This window comes from Dromaius novaehollandiae, chromosome 20 (assembly GCF_036370855.1).
Source record: "Dromaius novaehollandiae isolate bDroNov1 chromosome 20, bDroNov1.hap1, whole genome shotgun sequence".
NCBI lineage: Eukaryota > Metazoa > Chordata > Aves > Casuariiformes > Dromaiidae > Dromaius > Dromaius novaehollandiae.
The window spans coordinates 10,292,546-10,318,514 of NC_088117.1; the positions used below are offsets into that span (position 1 = coordinate 10,292,546).

Genomic DNA, 25,969 nt, shown 5'->3' on the forward strand with positions numbered 1-25,969 from the left:
AATGTGCATTTGCAGCTAATTCTTCAAAATGAATGTGAGCACCACTGAAAGACAAGCTCCTTTTCCCGTGAGACATCCCAAGAGCTCTAATTGAAGACTCAGTCTTAAACAAGGGTTGAAGAGATCTCACTGCAGCAAGGCAGGAGAAAGCACTCCTCTCGCATCACTACGCTTCACCAGAAAATGGGGCAAGGAGCTCTGCCCCTGCTTTCAGCAGCGAATTGCCTACCTCACCGCACTGTGTGAGCCCTTGGTCCAACCGCCTCCTCATCACTTGCTGGGGGAGTTACTCTGATTTCAGATCATTCCTTAATTTTTAGAACTTAAAATTTACTTTTACTTCCATTCTATTACTTTTAACTTTTCAAAATAAAATTTTTGTTAAAAAGAAAAAAAAGGAGGATTAGGAGGGGCCTGGAAGCTGAGGCTGAAAATGCTTTGGAAATGTCCCACCTATGAAGAGAGCACATGACACTGAACTCAGAGAAGCATCAGCCCTGTCTGAGACACCCAGTACGGCACGTTTTGATGCTAAACTGTGATTACTATCAGCGGAGAGAAAGAAGAGTCTCACAGGAAGAAGCTCCAATTTTCACCAGCCAGCACTGTTGTACTAGGTACTTTTGTACCAGGTAGTTCAAGGACTGAAACATCTACTAGCTGTCAGTCCTCATTTATTAAACAAGCAAAGTAAGAGCCATAGCCATTTGACAGACCAACTTTTCATACCAAGCCATCCAGCCTGACACTAAGACTCACAAAAACCAGGCAAACTGACACAAATTGTCCCATTACCACAAGCAGAACAGAAATACACAGCTCTGGTCTAAGCAAGTCAGCATCTACTTCAATTGCATTAGCATCAATAATTATTTAAACTGTTAAGAAGCCCAGTTGTGAGCCAGGACACCACCATGCAAGATACTGTACAAGCCCAGAAGGAAGACCACCAAAAACAGTCTTTGCACAGATGCCACGTGCATTTCCCGAGTAGGGCCTAGGGCTGGACTTTTTAGCCCTGGAGTAATAGCTTCTTAAATTTATATTTTCTGAAGTTGTTATTTATGCTTTTCCCTAGACCTGTAACTTTCAAGTAACAAAAAGTGTTCTTGATTCTTCTGGCTGCCATCTACAATTTCAACATTAGGAATTTAAAGCACACCCTTTCACCATGATATATGAATACTGTACACTGCTTCCCACATTCTGTGTTTCCCCACCTTTTCACTCATCCCAGTTTGAGAAGATAATCAAAAGCAAAACACAACCCAAAGCTTTCAAATAAAACTTGCTTCTCTGGAGTTCAAATCTGTCCTTTGCAGATGAGCTGCCACCTTCCCCAGTGTGGGACCCAGCAAATCCACAGGGTTTGGCTCATCCCTTAGCCAAACCAGTCATCAAAAAACACAGGTTGGTTGAAAGGATTTTTTTTAATTCTTATTTCATTCAGTTGCTTGCATAGGTCAGCCAGTGGAGAGAGAGTTGGCATGGAAAAAACATGCTAATAATTCCCTGTACTAGTAGGACGACATTTTAGCAAACTTATGCAGCCCACAGACTGTCTGCAGTCGTGGAGACTATTTTAAAAGAAGCTGTAAAGCCCCGTGAAACATGCACTGTGCCAGTAAGCCTGCTGCTTCAGCTAACGGTTCTGCCACTTCCTTTGGCAATGCAGAACATTTAACGGATGGCTCAGTCCCTTGTCGCTGTTTGTGTGGTATGGGATGGTATTTGTGTTGACTGCAAAATGAAAAGGTAGTATGCTTTACGTTAGCATGTAAGCCCTCCAACTCTTTTCCTTAGTGTCATATTTCTGCGTAGTTATTTGGACAGAGACGAAAAATTGGCCCAGTTCCAGCCCATCCAGAAACACAGACATAAGTCTTCGCACCAGGGAAAATGATCGAGTTAAAGAGATGTGGAGATAAAGATGAGGTCAGGGAACATTATTATTTATGTTACAGCAGCATGCTGAGCCTGCACAGAGATCGGGGTCCCTCCGTCCTTGGCACTCTGCAGACACACAGTAAGGCACTGTTCCCACCTCGAAGAGCTGGCATTCACAACGGACGAGGCAGAAAAAGAGCAGGGGAAGCCGTGGTGAAGTGACTGGCCCGAGGCCACCCAGGGAGCCTGTGGCAGGGCCAAGAGCAGAGCCCCAAACCCCAGCAAATGCCCAAATCGGGCTTTTTCTTAGCCAGCCCAGAGAAATGCCACCTCCAATGCTCACACAAGTGTAAGGGGCAGCGCCTGAGCCTTGCTGCAGGTAACACCGAGCCACCAGCAAGAACCAGTGTGACAGTGTGGCATCTGGAACGGACATCCTCCCCCGCCACTCCAGGCATCACTCCCCCTTTTAGGCTCCTTGCAGTCACCAAAGCAGATGCTTCGTCCCTTTTCCTGGGCAGCAGCAGTAGCCAAGAGGACTTGGTCAGATCTGCCACCATATGCTGCTCCCCATCTTGGAGAGGCATCAGGCATGTGCTCACGCTGCCCAGACTCTTGCAGCTGTGGAAGAGGTTTAGCATGCTTCTATTTCAGGGGCGCACGAGTCAGAAATTGTGTTTCTGAGAGGGAGAAAGACTGCCAGTTGATCAAATTCCTGCAAATGCAGACTTGCTGCCAAGACAGACACGCACACACACAAGGTATTTGGTTACAAAACACAGAAAGGGAGGCCAGCAAAACTGCCTTTCTGGCCTTTCCAGAGTTGTCTAATTGAAGAGTAAGAGACTTTCCTTGCTGCTGCTGTGATTACATACGTATTACTCAGTACGTAAGCCACTTCAGCAGGAAGATGTTGGACAGCAAAGGGGACAAAGTGCAGAGCATGAGAAGATTTTAACAGTGGCCAGTCAAACCTGAGGAAAGGCAGCACATGAATTTGGGTTTATTTGGAAACCAAGCATTCAAATGAGCTAAAAGAAACACCATCCAGATGACAGGAATATTATATCTTTCTCTCCAATGATTGTTAGCAATCACTTTCCTGCACAGAATTTTTTTTCTCTTCCTCAAACCAAATAACATCCACTGCATTTACAGTAAGTCATCTCTGTCAAGAAAACACAGGCACAGAGGTTTACCAGGCCACCTCCAAAAGCCTTGCTATTACACACAATGCAAAGATCCCTTAAAGCAACCAAGCGCCTGATCCAAACCTCTTTATAGTCCCACAAATGATGCATCACTGTTCAGCCTAGTACACAAGCTGTACAGCCCCAAAAGTCAACCCATCAACACAAGCTCAGATATGATTGTGAACTGAGGGCAGTTATACCCATTTCATGTCTATGGCCATAGAAAGTCAGGGTTATACCACCACTCCTCCAGGCTCCTCAGAAGGAAACAGAGCTGACAAGACGCCCTCTTCTTCCTCCCACGCTGCCATCCCTCACCTTCACACAGCGCTGTATAGGGATCCACCTCCAGGCAGCTTTCACTACTTACTGCCCCCAGGACAGCAGGGATGTTCTTTTCAAATGCAAGGGATCTGCAATTTGACACCCAGACTTGAGGACAGCCCAGTTGCTATATCAGCCAGCAGTGGCTTGGCAGACACACACACACACATTACATGCAATCAGCCACCCCCTCAAGACCTGGGGATGAAGCATTTGCACCTGGCCTCGCTGCAGGAAATGAGAGTTTGGCTTGTGAATGCCTCTATGGCACACCGCAGCTTTGCGCTCCTGAAGTCCATTTGGCTGTCCTCATTGTCTCCCACATCATTAATTCCACAGAGAGATTTGTTTTTCAAGTATAGTATTTCGAGCATAGCTCCAATAACATCCTGAGACTCAGAGAGGGGGACACAACTGCACCCTTAACTTACCTCTCTGTTAGGGAGGGAGAAAGATCACAGAAGATTAACTCAGTTCCTTGGCTTTTGACTTGGTTAGTTTAATACTCATCAGATTATACAGATGGATTTCCCACCCTTGGTCTCTCCTTGGCTATTATAAGAGCAGGTGCTTCCTCAGTATGGAGCCTGTGGGTTCCTAACCAGTAGATAAGAGTCAGCCAGAAGTAACTGGTAATTTCAAGGGCCTTCACTTCTGATCTGTACGCAGCACTTCCTGCAAATCAGACTGCTTTAAGATGTCTTGCATCACTTCTTCAAACTCAAGGGTACCCAAAAGTCACTTTATCTTGACCATAAAAGCACTGGTGACTTTTACAAGCAGTATTCTGGACACCTCAGGTAAAATGATGGTCTCCCTGACAATTATGGAGAGCAATGCTTTGGCCCATCAAGGTGCTAATGCCACAATAAGCACCTTCTGATAGAGTCTGAGGAAGAATTTAGATGCATGTCACATGCCTTCTGCAATGCACAAATCATATGGGGCTCAGTTGCTTTTAAAGGCTGCAGTTTCAAGTGCAGGGAGTGATGTTTCACAGTGTAACAGGTTCATTTTCATAGCTTTGAATTTGCTTTTGAGAACAGTTTAGATAACCAGACTCAGTAATGGATTAGGTATGGCTGATCTTGTTTTGGAGCACAGAGAAGGACAAAATGACCTCTGGACATTTCTTCCAGCCCTACTTTGTGAGATTCTCTGACAATATTCAGGCAAATTTTGACCCAGACATGTTTTCATGCAAGGTCTTGGGTTATGCCCAGTTTTGTTAATAAGGCTACAGGAGGAAAGAAAAGCAAGAGTGGTAGAAGAGCTTACTCCGCATTGGATGCCTGATTGAAGGAATCCAGCCAGCTTTGAGATCTGACTCCAGACTAAGGATTGGACTGAGACTGCCAAAACAAAGGGAACTGCCCTTAATAAAAAAAAGTCTTCCAGGAAGTATTTCAGCAAACTAACTGGGTGACCTATAATGAACATGCTAACAAATGCTTAGCTGTAACAGTAGAAAGGCAGCATCTATGAACAAGTTTGAGTGGGTAAAGCAACTAGTGACATGCAGATCAGGTCTCTGGGAGGACAGAATCAGATCAAGGTGGATAGGAAAACGTAGGTGTTGTCTGCTTAATAGGAAAATTCTAGCGGTTGTGCCTCTCGGAACAAGATACACCAATTACACATTTGTGGCAATGGAAGAAAAATGTTGAGCTGTTTCAGCCTTTATTTTCTGTGCCAAATCTCTGTAATGAAAATAAAGTGTTCAACACACTCACATGTCTGCACAGATTCTGCTCATGCCACTTCTTCCTAGTGGGGAAAGGTAGAGATGCAATGAAATTACCCTGGATGATGCACAGGGCTGAACTCAGAATACCTCATAATCATGGAGAGGGCCAGAAAGACGACAGACAGCAGGCAGTCAAGGCTCGGGGAGAAAGGAGGCAAACCTGCCTTTGACCATACGCTCTCTCACATCCAGGGCATCGCAACAAATACATCATCACACCTTAACATCAAGCGTTTATTGGGCAAGTTCTAGCACTCTAGGGGTTACTGCAGTCCCCCTGAAAACCCATTTATAGCACAACACCTGCAATATTGGACATTAGGCAAAAAGGAAGCTCTGGGAAGGTGCCTGGCACATAGCCACAAACCATACAGGCTCCCAACATGTCAGGAATAGGATTGGGGTGGGCAGGAGAAAGGAATGTGGCTGGAGGCACACTGAAGTATGGTATAAACCACAACACAGGCAGCATCTCAGTCCTCTTCTATGATTTGACAACCACTTCAAGCCCCATCCTGCAAAAGTGCTAAGCAACTTTCCCACTGAGTTATAGTTTTTATGGCTCAGCATCTCTCCAGAGCTGGGTTTTACAGACTTAACACCTACAAGAAGCAACTAATTGGTCAATCAAGACAAACTTATTTCTAAGGAAAGTTTAAGTGAAGACACAATAAACTCAAGTTCTCCATACTTTTTTGGTCCCTCTACCACACAAGATGGTCCTACCCCCTCTCCAGCTGTCTATGAGGATGAGATAAAAAGACGAAGGAGGTTAGGTGCTAGACACCTGGGATAGGAAAGCCTGTTTAGAAAGAGGCAAGGCTTGCGGGCACTCCCATTGTTGCAATTACAGTAGCTACAACAGTTGATCTAGTCAATGCTACCCAGCCCTTAAGATACATCCTCTCACTGCGGGATTGCTGCTTAACATGATCGCAGTTGGAGAAGTCCACTGTACAAGTATAAGGTGTTCCAAGAGCATGGAGACCTTGGTCTCTTCAGTGTCATTTCCTAAAACGTCACACGAACAAATTGGAGCCATATTCTAACCTAGTCAAGAAGAATCTCCAATTTTAAGTGAAAGCTGGCCAAGGAGAGAAAAGAAGTTTGATGATCCCAAATTCAAACATTGTTGATGGGCATAACTAAAGTCTCTACAGGCTCAGTGACAGCCTCTCCAGACTGGCCAGTTCCACGAATTGAGACCTGGCACAAATGCTATCTGCTGGGATGCCTTCTTATCTCTGCTATTCCATCTCTAAATGCTTCTAGTATATACTATCACTTCTAAACAGCAAAAATGGACAGACTCTACTCTTACATCTCCACTCACTCATGCTTCTGCATTCAAGACCATAGTTCTGGACCAAACAGAATTGCAAACTCATTTGTTCACTTGGGTTTGAACTGCAGTCACTTATTATTAGCATCCTTCATCCAAGCATTCCCAGCCACTTTTTAAACAGGAGACTGAAGTTCCAGGACAACCTGATGTTCCTCCATCCTGAACTTGCTTGTGACAGATCTCACTGTCAGGGGATCTTTGGATCCCTGCTTGCCCAGCACTCATTCCAGCCATCAGGCAACGACGTTACAGCCCACAAGAAGTAAAAAATGAAAATCTCACTTGCCAAGAGCTGCTAAGAGGTGATGGTCTAGAAGTCCAGGAGCAACAGGTCCTTCCCAAACAGGGAGCCAAGGTGACAAGCAAGCAGGCCTAAGCTGTTCATCATTTCAATAGTGGATGGTGATGGAAGGGTCCTGCAAAGTCTTGATCTTATACTCACTGGCTTCAGCAAAAGTCAGTCTAGGCTGAAGAAAGCAAAATTGGTGCACAGAACAAATACAAATACTACTGAGCAGATAAACTGGGAAAGAAAACTGGCAACTAATCCTGAAGAACAAAAGGGAAAACCTACACCATGTGAGAGCGCGCAAAATATAGAGAAAGTCAGGAAAAGAAAGGAGGAGTAAATACAGAGAAGAGAGAGGAAGTTAAGCTTCCCATTTCATGCAGTCTGGCAGTGTGATTGACAACAGGCTGCTGTTAAATGCTGCACCACAACCATCCGCTCTCATTTGGAGCTACAGACTGGGGCAGGAGCGAGAAGCCCTGGCATGTTTTATCTAGGCTCAGTCATCATTTTTCCTGTAACACAGCAACACACAGACAGGACAGTCAGGGACCAGGGCTTCATTCTGCCAGATGTTGTAGGAGGACAGTCCATGCTGTAAGAGACTCCAGCCTCTGCTAATAACCAGACATTGTAAGTGGGTAAGCAAGGAGAGTGGGACAGGGAGATGGAATAAAAACTGGAGATTACAGTGACTGTTAGAGTAATAAACTGACAGGTTAAACACCTAGACTTAACCTTGTTTCACCAGGCTGTGTCTATGAACCACTTCACTATCTTTGTTAATTCTTGGAATTGCAGTAGTGCCAAGACACTCCATAGCCCTCACGAAGACCAAATGCACAAAGCAGCATGCACAAAGTCTCTGCCCTAAGCTGCAGACAGTCTAGACAGCCCAGAAAAGAAAGAGAGGCCCAGTCTGGCAACAAGTAGTGGCCTAAAGAAAAAAAATCACAGCATAGGTCAAGCAGCACAGTCTCCTTCCCTTCCATTACCACATCCCATCTCCTTCCAGACTCTGTCTCCTGATCCCCCTCTGTTCAACCAGCATTTTACAGCACAACTTCTCCAACACATGATACTATTTCGGATTCATTCTGCAGCTCCAGAAAAGAACCTTGCCAGTTCCAGGTTAACAAACTGTATTTCTGTTAATTTATTAATAAAAATACTCTGGCACTGACACAAGTTTCAGATGATATGCACATAATAGAAACATTTATGTCCACCCATTAAAGCATAACGTGGCAACACCCGCAAAGGCTTCAAACTCCTAATGGGATTATTGTATTTCTACACCCTCACAGGGTTTTCCTTTTCTGCTTTTTAAAGGATATGATCTGCACAGTTAAAGATTTATGTTTTGAAAAAGACGGTCTGCCCTTCCCCTTTTAAATCAGCATATGGTGCTCTGCGTACTTTTACAGTATAAGAAAAAACTCAAACTCAGTTTTATTCAACCTACAGTGAACGAATTATACATGGTTTTTCCACAACAGGTTTTGTCATGATTGTTTCTTTTTCTGCACTTTGATTTCCAAAGGGAGAGATTATCGGACACAAAGCATTTTGAAGAAAAAGAAAAAAAAGCAAGAGAGTGAATACTTCCCTGCTGGGCAGGGCATCTCCGAGCTTCTGCTATCTCTGCAAAGAATTACAAAAAAAGGACAGCTACAAAACAGGATGCTGACATCTCAGCTCAGTGCTTGGCTGGGGGCTTCTCAGTTCCCCTGTTGTAAAATGAGGATATAAACATTTCCCTACCATGCACAGTTAAAGACATTAGTCTTTTCTTGTGCATTTATACAGCCCATAGTATGTAATTCTTTCTCAGCGTTATGGTAATATTAATACTTAAAGAAAAATAAACAGCAACCCATATTTATGAGGTGTTCTTTAAGTACAACGCTAATTGTCATCTGAAGATACTACAAAGCTGAAACTGCTATCCGCTTTATCCCTTGCCCTGACACCGCAGCACTCTTTAGACATGTTTCTAGAAGATAAAACACAACAGCAGAAGAAGTCTTCATGACATCTATTAGGGATGGAGTTTTAGATATAACCAAATTCCACTTCCACCTGAATTTAAGAGGCTGTATCTAACAGTAAGATCACCTCCTTTTAACAAAACAAAGTATTCTGGACAAACATGGAAGCCTTGCAAATGGTGTTCAATTCATACACTATTACCTATTTAAAGGACTGCCTTCTGCTCTACGCACCTAATGGCCTACACCACAGTACTGCCTTACATCTCTAATATTGCATGGTCATATGTCAGCGTTCATATTTACAAGTGCTACAGAAGTCATCCTTAGTGGCAGCTCCACGCAAACACCGACAGCGAGACAGACCTCTAATAAACAGATCCATACGTTAGCTTGTTGGAAGCATTTCATAGTACAGAATAGAATCTAAGTGATTCATCAGGGAAATACCTTCTTTCATCAACAGACCTCCCTTGCACGCTCTCATGCTCCAATGCTTTCTCCTACTCATTTTTTAAAATTATTTTTATGTATTAAATGATTAATGTTACTATTTTGAAGTAGAACAGATTTGCTCTAGGACAAAAAGCATTAAAGTGTAGCAAGAATGGATCAGCTACTACTGGTTTAATTCACGCTCTAAGTTTACAACGCCACAACTTTCCCAAGCAAAGTCTACCTAAATCAATATATGACACTTGAGTCAGTTTTAGAGGATGGACAATGAAGTGAAAGGGATTGAATTACCATGATTTAAAATTACTGCTTGTTAGCTGAGCCACAGTAACATTATACTTGGTAATGGGGCAGACCAAGTACACCCACCCACCAAGTTAATTATCGCAGCTTAGCCGACAGATGAGCAGCAACGTGCTCCATTGCAGCAGCCCTCCCATCTATGACCACCATGTTCCCCTGACCAGGCTGCACCAACTTAGCTTTATCTGTTTCCAAATCAATCTAAGGACCTTGTCTAAACAAAGATGTTGTCCCAGAATAATTTGAGGTGTGAACTTAAAACAAACATAGCCAAACAAGTGCAAAAGCCTGTATGTGGTCTACTATTTTGGATGAAAAGCACCTCACTGATTTTGCTAAGGTTGGGTAGATCCATAAACTTGCTCAGCCACACAAGAAAGATGCAGGTCAGTTAAGGTGTGAAAAAAGTGTGCCAGCTACGCTGCTCTCACTCCCTGAAAGGCATCTCAGCAGAGCTTCCACTGCCCGAGTGGAGGCATCCCATTTAAAATCCAGAACAGTCCGTGACAGAGGGAAAAACTTGGATCTCAAGTCTATTATGCCTCTCTCTATTGCCTATGTGTCGAACTATGGTGCCAGCTTTGGGAGAGGGGAAGGTATTCCCTACCGTCTAACCCACCTGCAGGAGGAAGCTGCTCCCCATCCACATGCCTTCGGAAGAGGCAGCTCCGGAGGGCAGGTCAGAGCACGGCTGTGCATCACCCACTGGGGGAACATCTCTCTCCACTGACTGCTCAGGGAGGTCAGGCTCCTGCTGGGAGCACCCACCTGTACACCCACAGCTTAGCTTACTGCCCGGTGAGAAGAGACGAGCTTTAAGCCTCTCAAACTTCCCACACACGGATGAAGTTCAAGGCAAAAGAAGTACGACCAAAGTGTGTACACAACTATAAAAAGTTATTCCCATGTGTCTTATTCCTGCCAGGAAAGGAGTAATCGGGCTGAGGATACAGGCCTGCTGCACCAGAAGAAGCTAGCCCAGCTAAGGAACACCTTTCTGGCAGAGCAGCCACGTTCAGACAAGCCCTCACTCCAGCATGAACGCGGGTAGCATCCCCCCTTCCACACAGCGACGTGAAGAGCTGCACTGTAAAGCTATTTCACCGCTATAACCAGAATTGTGACGCTGACAAAAAATGCAAAAAGGCAAAGCTTCCCAGTGAGCAAGAGCATTCTCAGACTGTTTCATTGATTTGAAAGTTAAGCCAAGTTACACCTGCACACATTTCTTGGGCATACAGAGCACGTATATTCCCAGCATACCAGCATCACTACAGCCCACTGAACAGCACGATTCCTGAAGTAGCCTCAGGAAGGAAAAAGGCTGTGTCCAATGTCCTAGCAAGGCAGCAGGAAGGAAAATAGCATGGTGCTGCAAACTGCAGACTCACTTATGGCCATGCTTATTGAGCAGTGCAGATTTGGAAAACAGATTTCTTTTGGCACGGCCACACGCCAGCAGGCTGTGAGAAAGTGTGATCCTCAACCAGACACCCTCCATATAGGCAAAGTTATACAGGAAAAATGCGTCTTTTTCCCAGTAAAGCTTGGTCTGGTCATGACAGGCAAGCTGGTTGTATGAAGTGCATCTTTGGTAACAACTGCGCATGAAGCACTCTGCAAGGATATCAGTGTTGCCATACCAGAAGAGCACTCCAAGCACGAACTTCAACAGTGGAATAGCTCTCAAGGCCAGAAATAACAACTGCAGTCTTTCTCTCTCTCTTTTCAAAGGCAAGAGGAGCAAATGGGGTCAATCCAAAAGCAGACCTGTGGCACCTGGAACAGAATCCAAATCTCAAGGTTTGCAGCTAAGCATCCTCAGGTTTGGAATCATCCAGGCCAAGACACTTCATTCCAGCTTAGCCCCTAGTTCACAGGAATTTCACCCCAGGTGTCCTTGCTCCGCCTGCTGCACTGCTGGTGGAGAGGAGAACGTCGAGTTCTGGTCCCAGCAAGGGAACGGAACTCAAAACACTTCTCCTCTGCCCAGGTTATCCACACTGCTGAAATGCACCCAGGCACGGTGGTCTTTTTTAATCAAATTCAAACTAGGAAGAGACTGAGGCTTGGCAAGGTGCGAAAGGAATCCAAAATAGAGGCAAGTGTTTCTTCAGTTGGTGTCTTACCAGCAAGACTGGAGGAACAGGCGAGGACTGGGAGAGAAAGCAGCCTTAGCAGCACAGCCTTGCAGCACATTACTGTGAATTTCCACCCTGCTCTCCAGAAGAATTTAAATCCTTTCCTTTTAATGTTGGCTTTAGTAGCAAGTGGGTTAAGGAGTATTTCCTCTCTTATATTGCATTGTTAGTGTGCCACATAAAAGATGTTCACCTCCAACAGGCAGTAATGCTTGACAAAAAAGCACTGACATCACAGTAAGACGCACTGGAATGAAAAGCTCGACATACACGTCCTTCCAAAATGTCCTAACAGCTCACTGAGCAGCACGGCAAACAATGGGTCCCCGCTAATTCCCAGAACTCCACCGCTTACAATAGCGTTCTGGGCTATTACTGTAGAATAATGTGGTAATTTAAAAAAACAAAACAAAACATACGGTTCGTGGTAATGACTGGGAAACCCACTGCGGATTAATGAATTTTGCAAATTAGCAAAGAAGGGAGCAACCAGGATTGAAGAGAAACAATCAACAATGCTGAGAGGCAAAATGCTCTTTGTTCATTTATTAAGTGTGGTTCTGCCTGCATCTAAAGCACCTGGTAGCTTACCAAAGTAGACACAGGGCAGTATATTTTGTAAAAGTAATTAAGCCTTTGAAACATGAGACCTCACTACATCACTCAGCTGCTGCTGAGGAGAAGGATTTGACTCCCAAGTTGTTTGTGCTGTCAACGAGACTGATCAGGCTCCCAGATCACCCAGGGGAGAACGAGCAAGACTAGGAGCACAGCACGGCTTGGCTGGAAACCCACACCCCCCTGCACAAGTGCCCATTTAAAAAAAGTTAGAGGTAAGTGCTAAACAGCATCTTTCAGAACCTGCACCCATGAAGGGACACACCTGCAAAAATTGCTGGAAACGGCAGCCTTGCTCCAGCTTCACCTATGGGAACTGCATTTAGCTTGCTGGGGCTCAGCAGGGAACAGACCCTCAGGCCAGGCAGCCTGGACCTGCCAGCATGGTTTGGGGACACCAGGACTCTCTGACATAGTCTCCACCATTTTAGGAGATGACTGAAGAACGGAGGTTCAAGCACACTGTTCTTAAGAAACAAAGGTTTTGCAAGATTATTAGGAACTGTGGTTTAAGTCATTCTACCTAGTAAAGTTACAACAGTCCGAAGAAACACTAGTTCTGAAGCCTACTGAAATAGGTTTCATTTGCAGCAACTGACTTACAAAACCAGCTTTCACAAGAAAAAAAAATAGTAATATAGTGCTGCTGCCTACCATACATCCTGAGCTGGTACATCACGCTTCTCAAATATGTTTTTCTGCTAAATTGACTTTTTCTGAGTGACAAAGATTTTTAAAGCACCTCAGTGCTAATATGACAGAAATCTTATTTCCCAGAGTGATTTAGGAGTGCAGCTTTATTTAAAACAAATGGAATTAAGACTCCAAGGACACTTTCGAGAAAAGACTTCAGACTCTACATGGCACATGCATTCTTTTTAATTTAAACTCGGCATGCATGGGTCACTACAACTAAAAAGGCCTTTCACGGGGACAGCTACTGTCTCAGCCATGAGGCACATAGGCAGTGAGTATAGGAAACAATATTGCAATCAAGCTTACACTGGATGCTGAATAAGACTGTTACCCTCCGCCCAGTCCTTTTATTAAGCATTGTCTCAAAGCATTAAATACATGCGTGAGTGAGTATTTTTAACTAGTGTGGACTGCAGGGAAAAAGTACAATCTTGCCATTTATTCTTTCCAGAAAGGAAGGCTTTTAGTTCAGAAGTTACTCTTTTTCAGCAGGAGCCTTGGAGTGTGTTATTAAAAACTCCCTAAACTTCTGAGCTAACAGAATAAGACAGGCAGCAGTCTGCTAGCTCTGATCTGCCGATTAGGAGGCGAGGACTTAGCACTCGCAGCATACCCAAGTTGCTGGGTATTTTTAAGCAATACAGACTTTTTGATTGTTTTGCTTGTAAAACAACCAGACTGCTTTGGGGATTTCTTGTTTGTTTTGATTGACGCATATTTATTCTGCACTTCTCACCCATATCTTGCAGCACATATGGTAGGCACCAAGTCCTCTCTAATACCTTGACTTATCACTGGGTGAATTAAGGACAGGAGTGTCAGCTTTGAAACTAAATTTCCAGTTTAAGTTAGAGACACTCCCGTTAGCATACTCACATACACTGAACACATTAAAAACAGTAACAAGCACATCAAGAAAAGCCCTTTTCTGCCCAGGAAGGAGCAGCAGGTGTGCTCCTCTGGCTGCATTACCCCCTAACCTGCTATTTACCAGTGCCCGGGAACTTGCACGTAGATAAACATTCGAAGTATTGGCAAAACCATCCTAACTGCTTATCAAAAAAAGTTTATTTCTGTAACTTTTGATTCCTGCAGACATCAACAGAAAGGCACACGCACTCTACAGCGTTTTTAAGACATTCAGAGCGAACCTGACCGACGGCGGCCCCGCTGCCGGGTCACCCCTGCGGGAAGCACCTTCCCTGCGAACCCCGGGACGCAGCGACCTCAGCACCGCAGCTTCGTCTGAAAGCGAAACCGACCGCCCTGCAAACAACGCGCTACCCCCGCGCCGGGGAGGTGCGGGCGGCGACCGGGGGGCACGGCCGAGTCGGGAAGTTTTACCTTGGATTGTCGCTAGCGTCGTTTAGCACCGCGTGACGCTTCTATATATAAGTCTGTGACCTGCGTTTCTTGGGGCGCCTTTAAAACAGATCAACTCCGGGCAGCGAGCGACTTGTTTCCATTTATTCGCAGAAGTTACGCACGCAGCGGCTCTTTGCAGGGCCGCGGTCTCTGCACACACGGACACACGGCCCGGCGCATCCCGGCGCCCGCTCGGCCCCCTCCCCGCTCACCAGGCAGCGGCGGGGCCGGGGGGGAGGCGGCCGGGAGCGGCCCGGCGCCGGGCCAGGGCGCGCAGCCGCCGCCACCGCTCCGCGCACCGAGCGCGGCCGCGGCGCAGCGCGGGGCCCGGCGCCGCCGCAGCCCCCGAGCGGCCTCGGCCCGGGGAGCCGAAGCCCCGCCGGGGGCCGCGCTCGCTGCTGCCCGTCCCCCCCCTTCCCTTTTTTCCTCCCCCCTTTTTTTGTTTTTCTTTCTAAGGGCGCCGGCCGCCCTCCTCCTCCTCGCCCCTAATTTTCCCTTTCAAAAGATGGCGGGCAGAGAGAGAGGGAGAGCGAGAGGGGAAAGGAAAAAAAAGAAAGGAAAGAAAGAAAGAAAGCGAGCAAATCCTCCTGCGCGGGGGCGCGGGGAGCGCGGCGGGGCAGGGGCGCGCAGCCCCCGCGCCCGGCCGGGGCGTCCCCGGGCGCTCGGCGGGGGGGGGGGGGGAAAGGAGGAGGAGAAGAAGAAAAGAAGAAGAAACAGGGGGTGGGAAAGCAAAGAGGAGCCGCGGGGAAATCAATAGCCGCCCTGTCTCGGAGCCCAGCTGGCTTTGTTGCATTGTTGCGGCGCACAAAGGCTGCGGAACCGAGGGGAGCGTTTGAGGGCTTGCGAGAAGCAGCAGCAGAAAAGGGGGAGAGAAAAAAAAAATCGGCATTGGCCTTTCCCAAGTGGGTTTTGCCTTCCCTCTCTTCCTCCCCGGCCCCCCTCCCTGCAGAAAACCCTGGCCCAGTGCTAGCGACGCACACCCGAGCATCTAACGAATAAAGGGAAAGATTAAATAGATTACTTTGCCCCGGCAGCTCCAGCAACGTTTGCCTTATAGTCCCTCCAGTTGCTCTTCTTTTTATCCTCGGCAAGGCAGTATAATAGATGCGCTAAGGCGCCCCAGAGCTCATGCGCCGGGGCGCAAGGCCACGTGGGTGTCGTAGTCCCGGGCCGCGCCGGGCGCGCGGCCGCCGCCCGCCGCCGGACTACAAGTCCCAGAAGGCAGCGCGGCTCCCCGCGGCCGCCCGCCGCCTCCCTGCCCGCGGCTGCCGCCTCGGAGCGGCGCGCAGCGCGGGGGAGCGGCGGGGTGATGCCCCGGTCAGCGGGCGGGCATGGCGGGGCCGGGCGCTGCCCCCGGCCGGTGAGGCTGCCCCCGGGCGCCCGCCGTCGCCTCTCGTCCCCCGACGGCGCAACCTTAGCAGCGCAGCTGGCAGCGCGGGCTCCCCTTGCGCGGGGCGCAGCGCGGGCGGGCGCACGCAACGCTCCCGGGGACGTTACCGCCCTTCAAATCAGAACTACCGGAGCTGGTTTTTTCTTAAAACCAGGGTTTGCATTGGGTAAGGCGCGCTCGCAGTTGTTACGCAACAACTAATACCAGCCGCAATAAAAACAGAACCCGGCCGGCGCAAGCTGCAAGTCGCAAAACGCATTAGAAAACCCCGAACTGATGCAGCCCGCGCTAGTTAGTGCGCTTCGCTTCGTAACACCGCATCGGTTGCCTAAAACAAAGTAACGTGCACAATAAAAGCACGAATATAAAAAAAGCACGAAAAATACAAACACTACAAACGCACCGCACGAGCATCAACACAAACACCATTAAAAACACAAACACTTGCAAATCAAAGAGCAACAGCCTATATCCTGGAGCAAAGCTGCAAAAGCAAACAGGAGAAAGAAAAGTTAAAAAAGATACTGCTATAACACAAAATATGGTTTAATTGCTACAGCACAAACAAATACAACCATTGGAAAACATGAATCCAGGGGAAGCATTTCAGTGCCAACATAAAATAAGTAGTTACGGGATTTCTCTGTGGACTCCTATGCCAGCAGAGGCTGCCATGCTGCTTGTTATACAAACAGCCAGGCAGCGATGCCAATTAATAAGACGGTTTATTGTAGCCATAAGGTGGAGGCATTTTCACTGTAAGACCTTATTTCCAGAAGATTAATTTTTGAAAAACGTGACCAACGGGACTGGAATTTCCAGATCTGTTACAATCTGAAAGATTGGGGTTTTGCGCAAGGCAGAGGAGACGTGCTTTGGAAAATTCTCTTTAGTCACTCTTGCTGCCGTCTCAGGATTAAAGCTAAAGTTGTGCGTATGCCTTAACTAAAACCCAGAAAGTGTTTTTGCATTCTTCACTTCAAAGCTGGTGCGAATTTAGGAACTAGAAACACATTCACATCCTTACCCCTCTCGACTGGCTCATCAGGTACCCGAAAGCCAGTTTCCTACACGCCTGGCGTACATGGCCGCTGTGGGAACACAGAAGCAACATGGAAAAGGCATATTCTGGGTCTTCTTCAGGGAAGCAGCCACACTTGCCTGCTGGTGTTTGTTAAAGCTGCTCTGTGTCTGGTTGTCACATGTCCCACACTGCCAGACTAAGCTAGGAAATCCCTTGGAAATGCCATCTGAACTCTTCCCTGCCTAAGTATACTGATACCCGAGGTGTAGGAAAGAACCAGATTTTGAGCATAGGGCACCTTTCACCATCATCTCTCCAGTATTTCCATTTCCAAGGCAGTTCTGAGAGAGCACATGGGCATCAAAGCATTTGAGAACAGAAAAGCATCAGGTCAGTTCTTCCAAACCCATTGCCCTGCTCCAGGACATCTTACTCCGCATGGAAACAGCGGGGTATACATTTATGAATGCCATACACAGATACCAAGTCATGAGCATAACCAAACAGCCCCTAAATGAAAACTGCTGCTGCTCCTAGGCATGGGAGTTGGAAGAAAGTGGCAGACTAAAGCTTTCCAAGGGAGGGGATAGGGAACAATCAGCTGAGTATTTCATTACAAACACTAGAAGGGAAAAAATGTATGCTTTTCACTTAGAAGTCTCATTTTCAGCTGAATGATAATCTGAAAGTTTAATTTTTAAATGTATTTTTATTTCAGCTTGAGACAAACCCCAGTTAGCTGAAACTTAAGATTTGGCAGAGCTATAAGCAACTGAACAGGGTGGTCTTATAACGGAAAGCGTTCAGCAACCCCAGCAACGCGCAGGGAGCACAATGGGAGAGCTAAGCACAACGGGCAGGCGCAGGCAGCAGGGCGCAGATGAGAGAACCTAGAAGGGTCCCTGCAAGAATGTAAAGCCTCTTCCAGGTGGCAGGGCAGAGTCACCTCACACTGAATATGCACAAATAAGAAAAAAAAAATGGAGTTTGAGCCTCCCTTCAGCCCTGATTCACTGCAAGGAGCAGGCCTCCTCGAGGTCTCTGAAACCGTATCGCACAAGATGCACGCAGTAGGCACCCTAACAGTAGGGAGTACTGAGTTAGAGACATACAGAGCTTGCAAGGGACAGCATAACAGTAGGGCTGTTCTCCTTGCTACAGGACCTCAGCTAACATGCAGGAGGTGAAGCCCCCATACTTCACAAGTGTGTAAAACAGACCAGACACTTGCTCAGGATTAAGTCAGATGCTGTAAGCAAGTCACCTCATCACCTTCGGTCCCTAGCAATAAAAGGAAGTATACCCTCACTTACTTATCCTACAAGAACATTGAGGAAACAAAATAAATGACCATTTCAACATCAGGTTGGTAATAGAGGGTGCCACAGAACTGCTACCCAAAAGCAGTCTCCAACTACACCTGTTACATCCTTATCTCATGCAGGGGGGTGTGAGATAGTTTCATCCCAAACTGTCACATTCATTACACCTCAAGCTGAGCAGACAAAGCAAATCACACGGGAAACTGTCTCCTGACGTTTCACAGGCATCAGCTTTCAACCTGGAACATACAAATCACACACCTACCTGTAGGTCTACAAACTTGTGCTTGAAGAAGTCAGCTGCACCTTCTAAGGGACAGGAGAGCAAACACAACCTAGGGATCCTTAAAGCCTTCTTTATGTAAGGGAGCAAGTTTAGGTAATAGATTAGCCAAAGAGGCATAGGATGACTCGGTTTGAATAAGCCCCCTATATAAAGACACAGCTGAAATCAAGGCAGCATTATTCAAACAAAGTACCTAGCCCAACATAAGAGCACCCAGACTAAGGAAAAGATAGATGCAATCATTAATGAGTTTCTGAACTGATGCTGCTGTACAAGTTTTGCACACAGAATCTAACAGTCCCCTTGCTCTCAGATACCTAATGTCCAGCTTCATAAGACACAAGACTACAGCAATAGCAGTTCACTTCTTCCTCCCTAAGCTCAGAGGAGTATTCTGCATTCACCCAAAGCCTTCTGATTAGCCTCTGTGGTCCCTTAAGTTGTACCTCTAGTTACCCAATTAGTACCTTGTTAACTAACACCTGCAGTTTATTTACTCCTTGTCATTGCACTACTTTTAACCCTTAAAGCACACTGATATGTACATCCTTTTATGCAGTTTTGTGCATAAGGTTTAATAAAAACAACCTATTTGTGCACAAATAGAGTGTTTTTTAGGGCTGTTCAACACTGCCACTTTTTGCTTCTCTGCTTTCAGTGCCAAGGGTAGGACTTGAGTGTTTTTGCAAACATGGGTGGATGGAAATGGAAAAGGGAGGTACTTTTCTGCGTGGGGCTGATAAGTTTTGTGGGAACTGACTGCACTCAGTGCCTTGCATGACAGGACCCAATAGTTTTAACAGCAGTCAGGGACTGCCGGAAACACAAACCTGAAGCACCAGATCTCCTGGGGCTACTTTTGCTAGAGCTCCTAACTGGAATCTTCTGGCACTTTACCTCACCATTCAGTGTCTGTTTCACCATCAAAATCATAGCTTCCATCAAGGGAGGTGTTTGTTAGTATTTGTATTTGGAAATTACAAAGGGATTACAACTAGAGAAAGCTGCTGAAGTGGTTTGAATACTGCATCTGCAATACATTCTGTCCTCTATCTCTGGGCATGAGCTTTAACATCCTTAGGCACACTGTACATTTATGTGCACATGAAAGGCTGATGCAAGCTCCACACACCTCAAGGCTGGCAAGTTTGGTCATTCTGACTGTTTTGTCAGCCATCAGCCACCATGGACTCCATGAGACCTCACACATCAGGGGACTCATGGGAGATCCTATTACCAACAGCTGTCACCTCTATATTAGATGTTAGACGTTACAAAAAGAGAGTTTATTCAGTAACAATCATGCTTGCGATGAAATAGTGCCCTAATAGAAGATTGCTTAAGAGTGTGTATAAGTGACTGCTATTATTTGAGTGACTCAGGTAATCCCAGTGGCAGCGAAGGGTGTTGAACACAAGGGGATAAATACTATCATTGCAACAGAGACTCATCTTCACTCACATGATTTTCCTCACTGTAGCAGCAGAGTTTCCTCGATTGAGTAAGGGTTATTCAGTAAAGTAAGGATGACAGGGCTAGGGCAGAGGTTTGAAACAATAATTATTGTTTGTTCTCCTATAGTACCTTTCATCTGTGGAATTCACAACAATGCAATAATCCTCCTAACAGCTTTCGTAGGTAAGGAAATATAACAAGCCCCGTTTTTCAGCTGAGAAAGAGAATATGATGACGCAAAGAATCTTGGGCAAAGTCAGAACTTGGACTCAGCTCTTCTGACTCATATTTTGTAGTTTGGAGAATTTGGCCATACCAGCTGGTGAGGCCAGCTTGGCTACACACTGTTGGGAATGTGTCAGTGCCTATAGGATCTTTGTCTGTTCAGCTTTCACTCTTCATCTGGCCAGGGGCGAGCAGAGCCCCCAAACAGGGAACCTGTGAGCCAGGATGTCTACAAACCCCCAAAGGCACAGCACTATAGGGATCAATAGGAAGGCAGGAAAGAATTGATCTATCCAAGACCCAAAGGATCTTGCAAGTGTTCATCTGTAACTGATAGTGTTGGACACAGGCACAGAGAGAGATTTGCCCTGAATGAAGCGGCTTTATACTTAGCTCAGGGGACAAAGGATGCCTGATAGATCCTGTGTTGCTAATGGTGGGAACTACTGCCTCCCAGTATTCACCTGAGATCTGATGTCTCAGACATTAGGGGAGTCACTGGGCATTTCATCATGAGTAGGCCAAATTTTCTGCCTACTGCTGAGGAAGGGCAAGAAGATTCATCTTCCTGCCCGTGAAGCACAGTCCATGATACTTGAACTTAGAGACCTTCCATTAGCTGAAAGCAGTACAAGACCTGTAAATACCTACAGAAATCTGAATACATTTCAATGAAGATCAGCAGTGTGTGTGCGTGTGTACATGTGTGTGCACTCATACACCTGAGTACGTCCCTGCATACATCTGCTGAACTTTCTCATCTAAACTTTTGCTGAAAAAAACCCTATTTCATAAACCTAAGAAAAATTGACAAAATATCATTTAAATAGAAATCTTGCAAATGTTGGGAGGCATGTTTATTGGTAGCTCAGCTACCAGGCTGCTGTGTGATATTAAATAAACTGCTCTACCACACTTTCCCTCTTCCGCTTCATCTTACCAGTTTAAATTGCAAAGAACTGTCTCTCACTGTTGCTGTACAGAGCCTGGCACTTTGGGGTCCTGCTGGGAGCTGGAACATTTAGATGTCACGGTGATCCAGCTAATAATAAGAAGGAAGAAATGTTACTGCATGAAGGAGACCGGGAAGAGGTTTCTTCATGCTTCACTTGTCTGGAGTTTCGAACAGGGCCCCCTTCCAAAGGTTTCCATTGAAGAATTACCCTGTATGCTTCACATGGCTCTAGCAAGTGATGTGCCTATGCCAGCATAGCATAGTATAGCAAGGCGAATACCAGTGTGAATCTTTTACAGTAATGCAGGCAATCATTCACCTTGAAAGGGTTCATTTGGAGATCAGGAATTTATGAGGAAGGTGCAGCCAGGAGGTTTAAAAGACTTCTGTATTTAAGGAAAAGCCTGCGTCATGCTAGAACCTCCCAGCTCTTAATCTTTCCCCCCGAGATGCTTCAGGGCCACCTCTCCCTCACGCTCAGCTCTGAGCACTTCATTACTCACTCCTGCTCTACTCAATGCAGGTGATGAACTAAGTTTTGCAAACCCAAACTGTTGGGTTTGTGACTTCTACCTACAAAGGGCTGAGTCATTTGGCATGGACCCAGCACACCATGCTGCTCTGGCTCATGCTTAAGTAACTTCTGATATCCAGTCCTCTAGCACATACACAGGAACTGGCTCTATAAGCTCCCCATCCTACTGATTTTTTCTACAGAAAGCTTTTTCTGCCTAACATATTACAATTGTTTTCCTGCTGGAGAGGACAGAGGTTGCTTAGAATGGAGGACAACAAGATTGTGGAGTTCAATTCTGCATCTCTAGAACCAATTTTCTTGGCTTTTTACTTTGTCTTGGAGTTATAGGGCTCTTCTGTGCTTTAATACATTGTTTTTCTTGTCAAATTTCATGGAGAATCTTGGGCATTGGTCATGCCATGGGCTTGCCTAGTACAAGGAACCATGAACTTTGGTTATTATCTAAATGCTGTTTTGGAGACAGCTAATATTCAGCAGAGGGTCTGGAATGGAGTTTCATAACATCCTTCCAGACTGGCAGTTCTCAAGCTGGAAAAACAGAGATGAATAGTTTCCCCTGCAAAGAAAAGGAAGGGTGTGAAGAGTACTCAATATATTCTACCTGATCTTGGTGTCTCTTATCAGGATGTAGCAAGAACTGTTAGTTGGAGGAGCTGCAGGCTGGGATGTAGTGGATCAAGGTATATTTATATGTACGGAAGGAAGTAGAGCAAAGGCCTGAAGCATTGCAGGAGAGAAGAAAGAGACTTGCCAAAGGAATCTGAGAAGTGAGGAGAAACTGCTCACTCAATATGACTATGTAGCTTTAGCCATAGTAAATATGTTTATCTGGAAATTAGCTGGGTCTAAATGGTTTTGTTATACATTCAGTGTGGTGTGGAGATGCAGCACCTGCTGTTAACACAGTGGTTTGCACAGGTAAGCAAGCTTTTGAATAATGTGTGCTACTGAGTTGGCAGTTTAAACTAACAGATAGGAGAATATGCTAGGTTTCAGTTGACCAAATCCCTAACGGATTCCTGTGCATTTTCTTCCTTTTCACCCTGCCCTCTTACAAAGACTGCAGAGAATGGTAAAGAGGTGCTCTAACCTAATAATAATAGTTCTAAACTTTCCATTGCTAAATGACAATGAGCTATAATAATACTTAGACTTTGTTAAAACTATCTCAGGGATATGAGCTAATTGTATTGAACCGTCCATTCATTGGCATTGCAACCATTTGCACCAGCCAAGAACGAAGTTCCCGATTCACAGAAGTGCTGAGAACCTGCTGCTGCAGTTGAAGTGGCTGGGAGAGGCAGGCTGTCATCATGTCTGGCAGTCAGACCACGTGCGATTCAGTCTGGGACTCTCAAGTCAGCAGCCTTTTTGCATTAACTTGGCTATGACTTGCATTGGGGGGAATCTGTACAGAATGATACATTACAGCACTGTGCTGGACCCTAATCCTGCATGAAGTCCTAGCTTCTCTTACACAAACACAGGCTGCTTCACAACTGGAGTTTACTGAGATGGAGCTCTATACATGCCATACTCAATGATCTTATTTCGAAAGAAGTTCAGCTTCCATAAGCCCTTGTGCCTAGGGTAAGGGTTTGTACACATCCCTCCCTGGGCAAAATGGATCAAATCCTACCTACTTTCCACTGGGGTGAGATTTCCTAGTTTTCAAAGAACAAATGTTGGCACCGATGCAAGCAAGGTTCATATTGTAGTGGGGGAGGTAGACATATCAGCCTGGAAAACATTCAGTGTTTGTTTTTAAATCCCAGGAGAAACATATGAATGTGATGTATCTGGGATTTAGAAAAAAACAGAGCAGCATTTAGCAACCACACAGAAACAGCTACACGTCAGGGATCAGTTGCTCTTTAGAAGTATAAAAGATGCAGCAGGTCTCTTTCACAATTTCTTGTTCCTTCTGTTTCTTCAACAGTCTGTAACACACGGTAAGTCTGTTCTGTGCTTTCCTTGTTTGCTGTATGAATGGCCCAAGCAAATAAAAATCCTAATTGAGATTGCTAATTGTGCCAAAGCCTAAACATGAACTAACACTGCTTGTAAGCTTAGTGCCTTATTACTTACTGTCACAAACGTAAGCATGTTGTTTGTAGCAGACGGGTCTAAAAATCAGATCCAGCATGTACGGAAGTTTTCAACAAACATTAACATCCTTTGGATCAGATCTGCAGGATTGAATTGATTCTGGTCTCAGTAGAACCTGTGACAAAATTTATTACATTAGCAACAGCAGGACCCCTGACCCCACCTCAGTTCCTGAGCACCCTTAAAGCCACCCAAAGGGATCCCAGCAGCCCTGAAACAGTCACTTTCATGTAATCTGAGCCACTTATGGAAAGACTTTTCTTTCCCTTTCATCATTATGGGAAGCTGCTCCCCTCCAAAAAACCCTCAGACAGGTGTCTTTTCCAGTGTGCTTGGCAGGTCACCAAGTTCAGGCTATTTTGAACCAAATGGAATGAAAGATTTTGCGAGAGAGCAGCCTGCCAAGCCCCACTCTTTTACGGAAAGGCAATTTGGACAGATAGCACATCCTGCTGATCACAGCTGCGGCAGCACAGCCTGGGGAGCAAGAAGGATCCTCATGGATGACTCATAACCAACAAGTTAAGCTTCATCCCAAGACAATGGGCTGTCCTTGGGATCCCTGAGCAGTCACTCACGTTTTTCAGTCCCAACGAAATGCCCTTGCTTGCTGAGCTGCCTTTCTCTGCATGAGCCATGCTGTCAAAAACCCAGTCCAGCACGCGTGCAAATACTTAGCCAAACAGTGCTCATAATCATTCAAATTTGTTTTTAAAAAATCCAGGATTCAGAAGCTAAGGGGTTGTTTAGAATCATCATTACTATGTTACTGACGTTATGATTTTTGAGTTCCAGAGGTATACTACTCAGTATAGATAAGGATATAAATATATATATATATAAAATACATATACATATGTATAAAATATTAGGCAAAGACTTCCAAAGCAGGCAGTGGCACAGTACAGACAAACTTTAACCAGCATGAAAGAAACAAAACACCCTATTCCTATCACAAGAAAGCTGAATAAATAAATAGCACTATCATGCTGATTTGTGTACTCTCCTGTGCCTTCCCTCACCCCCACCCACCCTTTTTTTTTCTCCAAACAGCGAAACTTTAGTCCAAATCCATCTGGAAGAAGGACTGGCAGACACTCAGCTTGATTCGTTTCCTAATACGGTTCTGGGGACGGTGCAGCTCCTATAGCTCTGTGTTCTCCCTCCCTGCGTTTGGATGGCTGGGTTAATTCTCCAGACTTCCGTTCTGGGTTTCCAGGCTGGAGCAGACGGGCCTTGGCTTTGCCGCACCGCAGCTTTTTTTGGCTTTTTCTTTTCTCAACTGCCACTAGAATTTTTGGAGCCCAAAGATCTTCCTGTGTTAAAGGGCCAGTAAGTGACACGTGTCTCTCGATTTTCTTCCCTCTTAACTGAAAGCAGATCGTACCGCGTCCTGTGCAGACTGGAGCTGTGGTTCAGGAAAAAAAAAAAAAACAATAAAGAAAACAGTGCTCTCCAGAAAAGTGCTTAAACAGCTGCTTGACTTTAAGTAGGTTGTTAGGCCTTAATGAATCAAAGTTACATGCTTTTCTGAGTCAGGGCTCTTGTACACCGAGAACTGGCTCAGATGTACTCAAACCCAGTCAAATACTGCGGTATTAAGCTCCCACGTCAGCTTTATGCATTTTTTGCATTAGCGTCCAGCCTTATGAATTAGCACCCAGCCTTTTTGCACCAGTTCCTATCCGCAGTACTGGAGCACGCGTTCAACAGTGCTGTTTTGCCCAGTATGACCCCAAAACATCCGACCCTGCTGTGGCCAGGCTAAATGACTTTTTTTGCGTCATCGCAGGGCACAGGCCGAGGTAGAGGGCTGCGTCCCCGACCGCCGGCCCCCGAAGCGATCCGTTCTGTGTGGGAGAGTCGCGCCGGGCTGGAGGGAGCCCCAATCCGACGGGGGCCGAGGGCCTGGTAATGTGGGGGTACGTCCCGCTTGCCTGGGCGAGCAGAGGGTGGACTATCAGCGCCTCTCACACCCTTCCTTCTCCACGGAGCCCAGCAGCACCTCTGTTTTTTGGCCACCCCGTCCGGGCCGCCTCACAGGCGCCCGCGCGCCGCGCAGGCCTGGGCCACCCGCGCCCTCAAAGCTGGCTCCCCACAGGGCTGCCCTGAGCTGCGGCTGCAGCTTGCAGGCCTCTTCCTTGGCGGAGGGAGGGCAGAGCACATCCTTCCTTCTCTCCAGCCTCTGCGGTTCAACCCTAGAGACGAAAAAGGCGAGCGGAGGGGCGGGCTAGGGGGAAAGGGCAAAGCAAAGCAGGCGCCTGCCCCTTTAAGGCGCTGCCGGCGCCCCCCCCGTCGCTGCTTTTTGAC

The 25,969-nt window shown here is 46.2% G+C and overlaps 1 protein-coding gene across 5 annotated transcripts in view; it reads right to left on the bottom strand.

Annotated features, from left to right (window-relative positions):
* The window catches only part of BRD3 (bromodomain containing 3), a 56,183-nt gene extending 30,269 nt beyond the window's left edge, over window positions 1-25,914 (bottom strand). Inside the window, exons 1-2 of one of the 5 annotated variants that reach the window (XM_064523840.1) lie at window positions 24,763-25,914; window positions 23,639-23,774 (exon numbers count right to left, since the gene is read on the bottom strand). The gene's annotated coding sequence lies outside the window, so the exon portion shown is untranslated. Of the gene's footprint in view, window positions 1-6,782; window positions 6,964-14,334; window positions 14,460-15,376; window positions 15,602-23,638; window positions 23,775-24,762 lie in introns of those variants that run through there. The other 4 variants (XM_064523838.1, XM_064523843.1, XM_064523837.1 and 1 more) reach the window with 4 other exon arrangements.
* Between the last annotated feature and the right edge of the window lie 55 nt (window positions 25,915-25,969).